Raw genomic sequence first — 11,259 nt, 5'->3', positions numbered from 1 at the left:
CTGGCTAAAACTTTGGCAACCTTGTTCCCTTTTTACACAAATCCACATTGTTTGGCAACTTGGTTTAATGCTTTCCACCTTCCGGATATGTCTCTTGATGGAAAGCAGCTATAGATGGTTTTTCAGTCTCTCCTCCTTCCCCCCCAATTCTCAAAATTGCAGTTTAATCAAGGTGTTCACACAACTCGCCATGCCCAAAGCACATGATGGCGTCACATTCATCAAACATGTGAAGACAGGGGCTGTGTCTTGCTGCACAAGAACACCCCAGCCTGCTTTAGCCCAGTTTAGCCGTAGGATTCTGCAAAACCCCAGTAGGTGACTTTCATAACCACACCAAGCACATGGTGCAAAGTTGAAGAATGATCACAGCGGTCCTGACCACGTCATAGGACCGGTGAACAAAACCTGCATTTGGCAAAGCCCCCTAAGTTTCTCCACTACTACATGATGTCACGAAGGGGGTCAAAAGTGGGGTGGTTTCTCCAGGAAAAGGGGAGGTTGCCCAAGGCAACAGTGGAGAAAAAATACATTTTAAGCAGGAAAATACTGGAACCAAATGTTGAGCAAGAAAGGAGATCAAGTGTTTGGCTCTCAGAAAGGAAACTGTTTCCCAACAGCCCAAAGAACTAAAGCGAGTCTTTTGTTACCTCCTGTTGCTGTGAGAAAGGAGGAATTTTGCTTTAGGATTTCTCTCCCCAGAGGGGAATGATAGTGCAAACCCTAAAATAAGTACATGTCTCTGGTCTCTGGCATGATAAACATCGATATGTTATTATAAATAGAAAAAATAAAATAAGTAAAATACAATACAATACAACCCAAGACAAGACAACTTTGGGACAGCCTATGTGTGCGAAACAAGCGACACAAATCTCTGGGTTAACCAAAAGTAAAAAGATTAAGAAGCGTTTGCAAAGGCTGGTGAGCTTCACAGGGTGCAAGCCGGAAGCCACACCCAAATACAACCTCCAGCATAATTATATACATTCCCGATCGCAAGTCCCTCCCCTTTTCCCCATTGGCTAAGGTACTCTGGGTGTACAGTCTTTCCAGCCGCTCTGTGATTTCTTCCTGGTCCCTCCCACCTCATCCATTGCATGTTTATGGTAATTGCTCAAGGTTTCAGCTAATTGTAATATACTGATAAAGATTGCCCCAAATTAATTTTTATTTACATTGTCTCACACAAGGAGACAACTTCTTCTCCATCTGCCACTATTTGATAACCGTAACACTTAACCCTACTTCCTTATCTCTCACATATGGAGCATGGCATCTGGAATTCTTAATAGCTTTGCTCTGGGTCACATGGCTGGGAAGGAAGACGCAGGGGCTTACAATGGAGGTGTCCGCAGCACGGTGAGCCGCTGCCCCACGCCCTCTTCCATAGGGAAGCAATGGGGGAATTGTGCAGGATTTTTTTTTTGGCAGCCCCCAACCTGCTCTGACCCATTTTTGAACCTGATCTTTCTCTGGCCTGTTTCTCTCCCAAATCTGGTTCTGTTCTGTTTAGGTTTTGGAGAGTCATGCTGATGAACAGAGACATAGACCCCAGGCCATTTACCCAATTTCTTTCCAACATCCAGAGTGAACAAGAAAGAAAGGTGTGAACCTAGATAATGGTGGTTTACTCAGTGAACCAGGATTAAACAAACCAGGACTCAAAATCTTTCTGGGACTCAAAATCTGAGCTCAATTAAAAAAAAAAAAAAACAGCACTCCGTTGAGTGACTATTTTCATCCAGGTGAAGGACTAAGCAGCTTTTTTGGGGGAGGCGGATGCCCAGAGCGTGACTGGGGCGGCGGGGAAACTACAGGGCATTTCATGTGTCCCACCTCTCCCCCGCAACACCCAGAACTGGATGACAGCCATGGTGCGGAAGGTGCCTCTAGCACAAAACATGTTTATTTTCTCTTTGCCCTCTGAAATTATCCAGTCCAAGGTACTTGACTGTGTGAAGGACAGGACAAGCTTCTCCCCCAGTTTCACGCAGAAGAGGGGTGTCATGATGCACATAAAAAGGGGGGGGGCTTCGATCGCACAGTTGGGACTCCCCTTTCTAGGGGCTTCCTATGGCTCACGGGTTGTCCTTCTTTAGCCGAACGGAAGAGTTAGACCTCATCCAGACAGAAAATGTTTAATTTAATTTAATTATTTTTTTAATTTATTAGCCGCCCAACTCTAATGCTCAATTAATGTACTGATGCCTGAATTAATTGCTGGAAATATTTGCAGGCACTCCAGCAGATCCTCACACAGATTACAAACTCCTTTACTGTATTTATAGAACAACGTAATTCTCATCTATCTTTGCTTTGGGGAGAAACATCTGCCCAACTCCTGGGGATTCCACAGCCTCTGCTGCCACCTACTGGCTGGGACTGCAATCTCCCTGGGAAATCTCCCCATATAGGAGGTAGGACTGCATTCACACAACAGATAACCGGGTTAATTACAAATCTTCTGGCTGCGTTTTCACAACAGGCCGAGATCAATTACTTTTAACAAGTTTTGTTGCGGCCAGAGGTGTGAACCTAGCCCACTAAGCTAGTTCTGAGCCTTCCATTTTTAATGCAAGTCTAGAAAATGGGTTAACTCAGGAACCAGGTTAATACTCTTGTGTGAATACACCCAATAGCACAAAAGCCAAACCAGGTGGGTATCAGCTGCCTGCACACAGAGGTCTAATGTTGTGGCATCATTTTTAAATGGTGTGTGTGTATGTACACACACACACATATACATACATATACACATGAATACACACACATGCATATTACACAAACACATACAGGCATTCTGAATGTGGGATTTTTAAAATTTTTTCAGCTAGTTTCAACAAGGTTGTTGTGAGCAAAATAGGAGGCAGCAGTATTAGGTATCTTCACTGCCTTGAGTTATAAAAAAATGCAGGGATAAAAAAATCTAATCATAATGTGTTTGGCAGGCTTAATAACGACTCCCCATTTCTCCCCCAGAGTTTCCAGGAATGGCCCTCCAGAGTGTTTTTATTATTGTTGTTATTGTTATTATTATTGTTATTATTAAAGAAACATGGTTGGAAGGCTTTGTTCTTCTGTCAGAATATCCTGGAGCTTCACCCTGGTTGTGGGTACAAATATAGTCAGCCTGGTGACTGAGTTAACCCATTTTGTGAATTCACCCATTACTTTGAACCACACAGTAACCAAACAGTCTGCTTTCCTACAACGTGCTGGGCCGAGCAAACCAACTATGGCTAAGACTAGCCAATCCTTTGCATGTCCTGGTCAGGGGTATTGCATGAACCCTGAGAGGCGATGAAGACTTCTCGAAAACCGAAAAGTTGCTCTTTTGTGACTTTGCTTTGGCAGAATAAATATAGTTCCTTAAGATGCATTTGTACATTGTTCCTTACGACCACCATAGCTGTGTTTTCTTTACTTGTCTGTCTTATTCAGCCCCTCCCTTATTTACAAACACGCCAGTGAACATAAAGGGAAAACTCACGAAGATCTCTAGAACCTGCTTCTGAAGAACTCAGCCTGCTGAAGATCCTAACACCATCTCTCCAGCAGCCACTAGAGGTCACAAAAGTGATTCCCACCAAAGTTTCACATCGCCTTTCCCCATCTGCACCTCAGATGGCCTCGCCATGTCCTTGGCAGGCTCTTTTTTTGTCCATGTGCCCGTGCCCATGACCTTGCCTTCTTCTGATCTGCAGCCCAGGAGAGAGACAGGCTTCACACATCCTGAGCTGCACCAGCATAAAGTGGTCTTGTTTAGGGCTGGGCAATAGATCTCACACTTCTCTGCAACTCCTTACAAGTGTGCCATTTCCTGGCCTTGCACCTCTGTTTTAAAGAATTGCAGACAAGCGTTGCGCCTACCACCAGCATCTGTCCTCCAAAGCCCCCTTTTTTCCCATGTTCATTTATTTATTGCTAGGATTCAAAATTCTTCCCACACGCAGAATGATTTTACAGGTAGTCCCGGGTTAAGAATGTCTGGTTTAAGGACGACCCATAGTTAAGAATGGAGCCTATTGTAGCAAAATCTGAGTTAAATACCCAATGGTGCAAATTGATTACACAATACTACTTATACCAGTGTTTTTCGACCTTGGCAACTTTAAGATGAGTAGACTTCAACTCCCAGAATTCCCCAGCCAGCCATGCTGGCTAGGGAATTCTGGGAGTTGAAGCCCACTCATCTTAAAGTTGCCAAGGTCGAAAAACACTGACTTATACAGTATTATACAATGATACTGTTCCAGCTTACATACAGATTCGACTTAAGGGGACCTTGGGAATGGAATTCATTCTTAAACTGGGGACTACTTATATTTAACTTGCTAGTTAACCCAAGACAAGATTTGTTACATTCTTGAGTCCCAAAATTAATAGCATTCTGAGTTCTGAATGAAGGACATTAGTCAGCCCTTCTGGAATTCTTGGTCATTAGGAGATTCATACTTGTGCAAGATTATTAACGCTCTATTGTTTAGATAACTTAGACCACTGTTTTTCAACCTCGGCAGCTTGAAGATGGGTGGACTTCAACTCCCAGAATTCCCCCAGCCAGCCAGCCAGAATTGTGGGAGTTGAAGTCCGCACATCTTCAAGCTGCCAAGGTTGAGAAACACCCACTTAGACTATTGGAAACAAGGAAAAGAGAAAGAAATATTATATCATTATTAATTGCAATTGAGAATGTCAGTGTTACTAAGCGTAAGAGTATTTGGCTTTTTCATCCAGGACTGAATATAACAATGGGGGGGAAACCCCACTGTAGACTGCATGAAAGTATTGGTCGCTCCAAAGCGTGTTTTGGCTTTTGACTTCAGTGTATACAGTCCTTATTTTTATTTCCTTCTTCCAACCTGGTGGGGGGGGGGGATATGTTATGCTTGGTTACCCATTGACTTGGAGAGAAGTCAAGTGTGGGTCAGAATCAGCAACGGGGACTATGCAGGCCTTTCCCGGTTCAGGAATGGGAGGAATTGCACCAACTCTGGAGGATGGGAAGGGCCTTGAACAGCAGCATCTGTTGGGGAGGAGGGCAGGGGGGACAGAATGACAAAAGCAGCATTGCAGTGTCATGACACGAGCCCGTCCCCCTTTGTGTGTGCGTCACAACATTGCACGGATGTGCAAAAGGGTCGGTGCTGGCAGCCTGACACCACGACCCTGCGATCCGGCGTCGTTTTTACAAAGATGACAAGGTCCCGCACCTACTTTTTTTCTGTGGCGTTAATAGTTGTGAAATTGGGGAATGAAAGAACAGGAAAGTTTAATTTCTGTAGGTCGGAATAACATAATGGCCCAGAGCAGGAAGAGGAAAAATAGCCACCTTTGAACAGAGTTCTCGTATCTTGGCGCCTCACCTTCATTTTCGAGCACAGCAAGCGAGAAGAGCTCATTTCCATCACCTGAAAGCTGTACCCGTTGCTTTGGGCTTTTGAGGAAGCTGCTCAAATCGGTCTTTGCAGATCAGTGATCCACCCCAACCTAGCCTCTTAGTGGATCATCCCCTCGTTAATCTCCTTTCCTCTGTCGGGATTTTTAGTAAAAGTTGGGCAGGCAGGCTAATCCCCACACCACATCACACCACACCACACTATGATCACTTCCAATTGCTTTCTGGCACGGGTTGTGGAACTGCGCAATGGGACTTTCCAGACATCAAAACTTCTGGGAAATTTGATCTGGGGGGGGGGCGGAGGTGTGAAAACAATTGCAGGAACTGCTCCCCTCTTCGCTGTTAGAGAGGGAAGAGCCAGACAGATTAGAATAACCTAACCCCACCTCTTGCAGCCTGCTCCCACCTTGAAGTGGGAAAAATAATGAATTTTTTTTTAAAGTGGGAATTTTAATATTTGCTGGGGTTGAAATTGTGTTAGGATGTCCGGCTGCCATCACAGGACCCCCTATTTTTAATACAAGAAGAACGGTTGAAAAGGGGCTATTAGAATGCAGGAATGCAGGTCTCTGTCTGCCAAAATTACGTTTAAGAATAGAGACATCCCTTCCTCCTTTGGACTTATCCACATCTCCTGGTTCCTACGGTGTGAAGACCTGTAGCTACCTGCTGAGGACACCTCTTTACAACAGAATCCTCATCTGATTGCTGCCTGCTGTTAAGCCAGGCTGAAGTTGGCCTACAAAGGTATTGTAGGAAACTAATGCTCTCCATCCTAAACTGGGAAACACCTCCCATGTGCGCATTCCACATTGCACAGACTCTTTGGAGCTTGGCCATCTGCAGGGCTCCAACTGGCCCCTGGAGGACCACCTACTGGCCAGGTTTGCTAATGGCTGCCAGTACAACTGGACACTTCACCAACGTAACCCCCTCTTCCTCTTCCTCCTCCTCCCCTCCTCCTTTTTTTTTCTTGCAATTTATAAGAATATCGACACTGTGGAAAACTGAAAGCAGATCTTCTGTATGGTTATTATTCCCATTGGAAAAAAGTTACAAGTTTTGGCAGGGCCCACCTGGCAGCCTCCCTCCTCCATTGTACCCAGAGGCTCTACTGGGACTTGATTTAACCCTCTATGTTTTCCAGATCTTAAAAGGGCTCACCTTCAGAGATGTGAGGAATCACCCTTGCAAATTGGGGGGGGGGGGGCTTCATTTGCTTGTTCATCATTCTCAAGAGACAAGGGGTTGCCTTTCCCCACCACCTCCAATGCATGGCAAATAAGGAATTCCTGGCACCTCGAAGCTTACCTGGAGAACTCAAATCTCTTCGGTTCCTGGGGGATGCCCCCCATATTCTTGCATGCTCCCTCCTTTCCCTCCTCTTTGCAAAGCCCCCAAAGGACTCAAACCAGTAGGCTGAAATTGACTAACCTGCCCATCAGGGCCCCTTCTCACCTGCCAACTTCCCTGGCTTTGAGGAAATCCCAAGGAGATATTCTCTAATGGGAAGAAGGAACAGCAGGAAGAGCCGTAACCAAGACAATGGTCAGATAAAAGAAACCTGAGTCCCGGGGCAGAAATGCAATGTGAGAGAGCGTCTCAGGCAGGACCCTCCCTAGTCCTCATGAAGATAAAGGGAGGGAGTGGGGAAGCACATTCAGACTTGCAAGATTCTGTTACTATAACCTTATAATAAAAGCAGTATTAGCTTTGGTGTCTTTGGTTTCCTAAGCTGGTCTACCTTGAAGGGCTGATAGAGCTAGCATTCCTAGGCACTACTACAAATTATCACCACTTCCACGTGCCCAGGCTAGCTGATTTCTCCACATCTGCCATCTTAGTGGCCACCCAGCCTGCCATTTTCCTATGCCAGCTCTGCTGCCAACCACGGTGGACCATTTTCCTGCCAGCAGATGGCGCTCAGCGGACAGATGGTGAGAATTTCACCCACTGTTGTCCTGGATCTATCCTGCATTATAGCTTGTGTGGACGGTAACAGTGATCAGCCCATTGCCAGGGCATGGTAAAAGTTGCCTGTTGGGGCAATGGGGTGGAAGCTGTGGGGGCAGCGCTTTTCATACCAACGTACTTTCCTCCTAGCTCAAAGACAGGAAAAAATGCCTATTGCACTTCACACATTGGGGTTCCAATTCCCACTTCTTTCAAAGACTTGGGGGAGGACCAAAATTGTATTTTGTATTATTTGTATTGTATTGCATTATTTTCACCTTTATCTCATGTAAAAATGGGACTTTCCTGTGCGTTCCTAAAGACACTGGAGAATCTGGAAGAAAAAAAAAATACTAATCCATAATCCAGCTACATTTAGGGAAACATTTAATGGTCAGAGGTGGCGTGTTCCGTTGTCTCAATGGAACTGGTTAATAATCTACATAAACAACTTGCTTCCTTCTATCCAAGTTTCTATTCCTCATGAACTTTAGACAGAAAATGAGTGAAATGAATTTGCTAAGGCTGGAAAAAAAAATATCTCATCAGGTTTGGCATTACTGCATTGTTTCCCCTGCTCTGCTGGCCATTATCCCTCTAAAGCAGTGTTTCTCAATCTGAGCAACTTGAAGAGGCGTGGACTTCAACTCCCAGAATTCCCCAGCCAGCTGGCTGGGGAATTCTGGGAGTTGAAGTCCACGCCTCTTCAAGTTGCTCAGATTGAGAAACACTGCTCTAGAATCTTGCCAAAATATTCTCAATTTCCTGCAAGAGCAGAGCAACTGCACAAAAGACACTGAAAAGTTTCTGATCAACTTCTTTCTCTGAATATAACCATTTCAGCACCTGGCTAGAACTTGTACTTTAATCCAAGATGGGCCACTTAGCAGCTCGTTGCAGGAAGAGCAACGTGCGCGCTTGCGAGAGTGTCATCCAGAAATCTGTGTTTGACGTTACTGTTTTTATTCCCTGACCTTGTTCCTATGTTCCTTCCACCCCCACACACAAACAAGGAGCTAAAGGTTCTGTGATTAATTCCTCTCCATCAGTGGTTATGTTTGATTTCTTCATAGTGAGCTGATGTTATAGGTGCAAGACCAGTTGGCCGGTGCAGTTGACAGTTATGACTCACCCATCTGGTTCTTTCAAATTCCACACTCAGAGTCTGACCCTGTTTTTGTCCCTCCTGTTTTTCTCCACCCTCTTTGCCTGCCTTATACGGGATAGAACGCAAGACTAGCATGGCCCGCAGCTCGCTTGGCCTGCCCATACCTCTTCCTCCAGGTGATGTCCAGCCGTCCTGGACACCCATTCCTACAATCCCAAGCAGACTGGTTGGTTATGGAAGTCTGCCATATTGGAACTGCAGTCAGGCTGGAGCTGGTTGCTCCACAAGGAACCACAAGACCATTTTGGGTTTTTGTTGCAACAGACCAGCATGCCCCAGGATGCACCTTCTGACTTCCATTCTGGTCCCCTTATTCAGCTCTCTGCGTAAGCTGCAAAGTGACTCACGTCCTCAGTTTCCCACAGCCCTAGGAAGAGCCAGATTCCTGAGTCACCCGCAGTTTCCAGTTGCAAGAAGCTGAATGAAACACACAACCATCTCCGTAGGAGAGCGAAAACCCAACCAGCTGCAAGTTCAAGCAAGATTGCCTGCTGGGGAAACAGATTAAAAGTCCATCGATGAGCAAAGGAGGATTCCAAGAACAGCAACCCACGCGCCTTTCCCTCTTCCTTAAAAACAGGATTTGCATGAGACCCACCGCAAAGGGAATCCAAAATGCAGCCCGCCCCCCACCCCATGGATGCAGGGAAGTGATTTCAGCAAACAATGACCACGATTTCTTGGAACGCCCAAGAAATAAATAGATCTTGGTTTGGTTGTTTACTCATCATGGCATTCCTTGTGACCTTTGATTTCACAAAGGCACAAGCTTTTGAACCGGCTGGGGTGGAGTCGAATTCGTCAGACGTCTTTCGCTTGCATCTTTTACTCCTGTGGAAGTCAAGTTGTCAAGGCACAGAGTATGCGCAAGACAGTCTGAAGCCATGCTGTTCGATGGATGTTCTTCCTTACAATCATGCACTTTTCAAAACAAAACAAGACGTGATTCTGAGCTGGTTCTCGGGGGGGGAATAACACATGGCTGCAAGCTGCACATAAATGGATGCGCAAATGATGTGCTCCCTCCTCCCATTTCCTCCCATAACAACAGCCCTGTAAGGCAGGCTCGATTGAAAGAAAGTCACCCAGAAAGTGTCTGTGGCTGAGGGGGGACTAGAAGAACCCAGGTCTTCTTACTAGAATCCCTTCACTGTTGTGCCACGCTGGCTGCCTTATAAATGCCCGGGTGGCCATCGCTGCAGATTAATTATTCTGGGAACAAACTAAGCTGATTTATGCCCATCAGGCAATTTTTAAAAATCAGTTTGGCAGTGTCTGGCTACCATCCCCAACAGTCAGGGGACAGCCACCACCACTTCCACATTTGATCCTTTTGTAACTGGAAATCTCAGATTGTTTACATGCACATCACATGTTCTGCTCGTGAACTATTAAAAATGCAGATAGGGCATCCATAAGAGAGGTCAAAAAAGACAAGATGCTCGCCACAACCTCAAGTTTGAAGCACAGTAAAAAGATTGAAACCCAGTAAAAGGGGCAGAGACTGGAATGTGCAGTTATGGCCCTCAACCTGGCTGCTTTTTAACCTCCCTGGCAGCCATCTTGTGAAGAAGGTCTGTCGGTGCAGCGAGTGAGATAAAAATAAACCAGGATGAGTGTGATCATGCTAAGGGAAGAAAGGTAATGGATGCCCAAGAACACCTTTACTGGGGGTCCCCCAAAGCTCTCCAAGTTTTCCACAAAATTCTCTGCCGGGGAAGGCGGGAGGAAAATCAAGAAAGAGAGACACAAAAATCCAGAAATTAGGCCAGATCAGGGCCATAAATAAGACTCACACGAACTCACAAACATCCCACAAGTGGGGGGTGGTCCACCTCTCTCCTTCCCAAATCTAGCCCTGGTCTTCTTTGTAGTGGAAGGCTTCCTGGGGTCAACGGATCCCATCTACCCGCCCCAAGGCAACCCTAAAGCATTATGAACTTGAGGCGAGAGCGCCCGGCGCACCCCTGTGTGCATCCCTGAACACCTCCCGAGCCTGTTCAACTCATTACGCTTAAAAAAAATCAGGAGGAGTCCTCGAGGGCTTTTTCCAACTAACTTCTGCCTTTTAAGAACTTGGTCAGAAAAGGAGCTTTGTTCGCTGGGAAAGCTGCTAACAGACTCTGGCTTTTTTTGTCCCCATAGACTAACAACCGCTCTCTTCCTACACGGCTGAAGAGAAGTCTAACTTTTCACAAGGTAGGACTGGGAGAAAAGGGTTTATGTGATGGCAAGGGCTGCAACCAGCCAGAGTTGGGAGAACATTCACTTACACCAGTGTTTCGGAAACGTGGCCACTGTAAGATGGGTGGACTGCAACTCCCAGAATTCCCCAGCCAGCTGTGCTGGCTGGGGAATTCTGGGAGTTGCAGTCCACCCATCTTACAGTGGCCACGTTTGCAAGACACTGACTTCCACCCAGGAATACAGCAGCCCCTACCTCCTCTAGGAAGCACATGCTCGCCCCATTCCCCCCCACACACACACCGCGGTTCACCCCCCAAACAGCCCCTCTAACCAGGCTTGGAGTGCCAGGGCGCTTCCTCCCAATATCGGGTGCCGTCCCTCGCTCGGCCACCAGGGGGCGCCGTTTCAGAGCCGCCGGGCAGGGCGCCCGTCTTTTAATCCGCTTCTGGGGGGAATCCCGCTCTGCCCGCCCCCCCCGCAAGCCGCGCGTCACTCGCGCATCCACTTGCGTGCGCTTCGCAGCATCGCGCTGTTCCTCCCCCTCCCC

This window comes from Python bivittatus, unplaced genomic scaffold, assembly GCF_059951505.1.
Source record: "Python bivittatus isolate LINGU-HERP-01145 unplaced genomic scaffold, Pbiv_v1 ctg000310_np1212, whole genome shotgun sequence".
NCBI lineage: Eukaryota > Metazoa > Chordata > Lepidosauria > Squamata > Pythonidae > Python > Python bivittatus.
The sequence above is the reverse complement of the archived record's forward strand: the minus strand, read 5'-3'. Positions refer to the sequence as shown.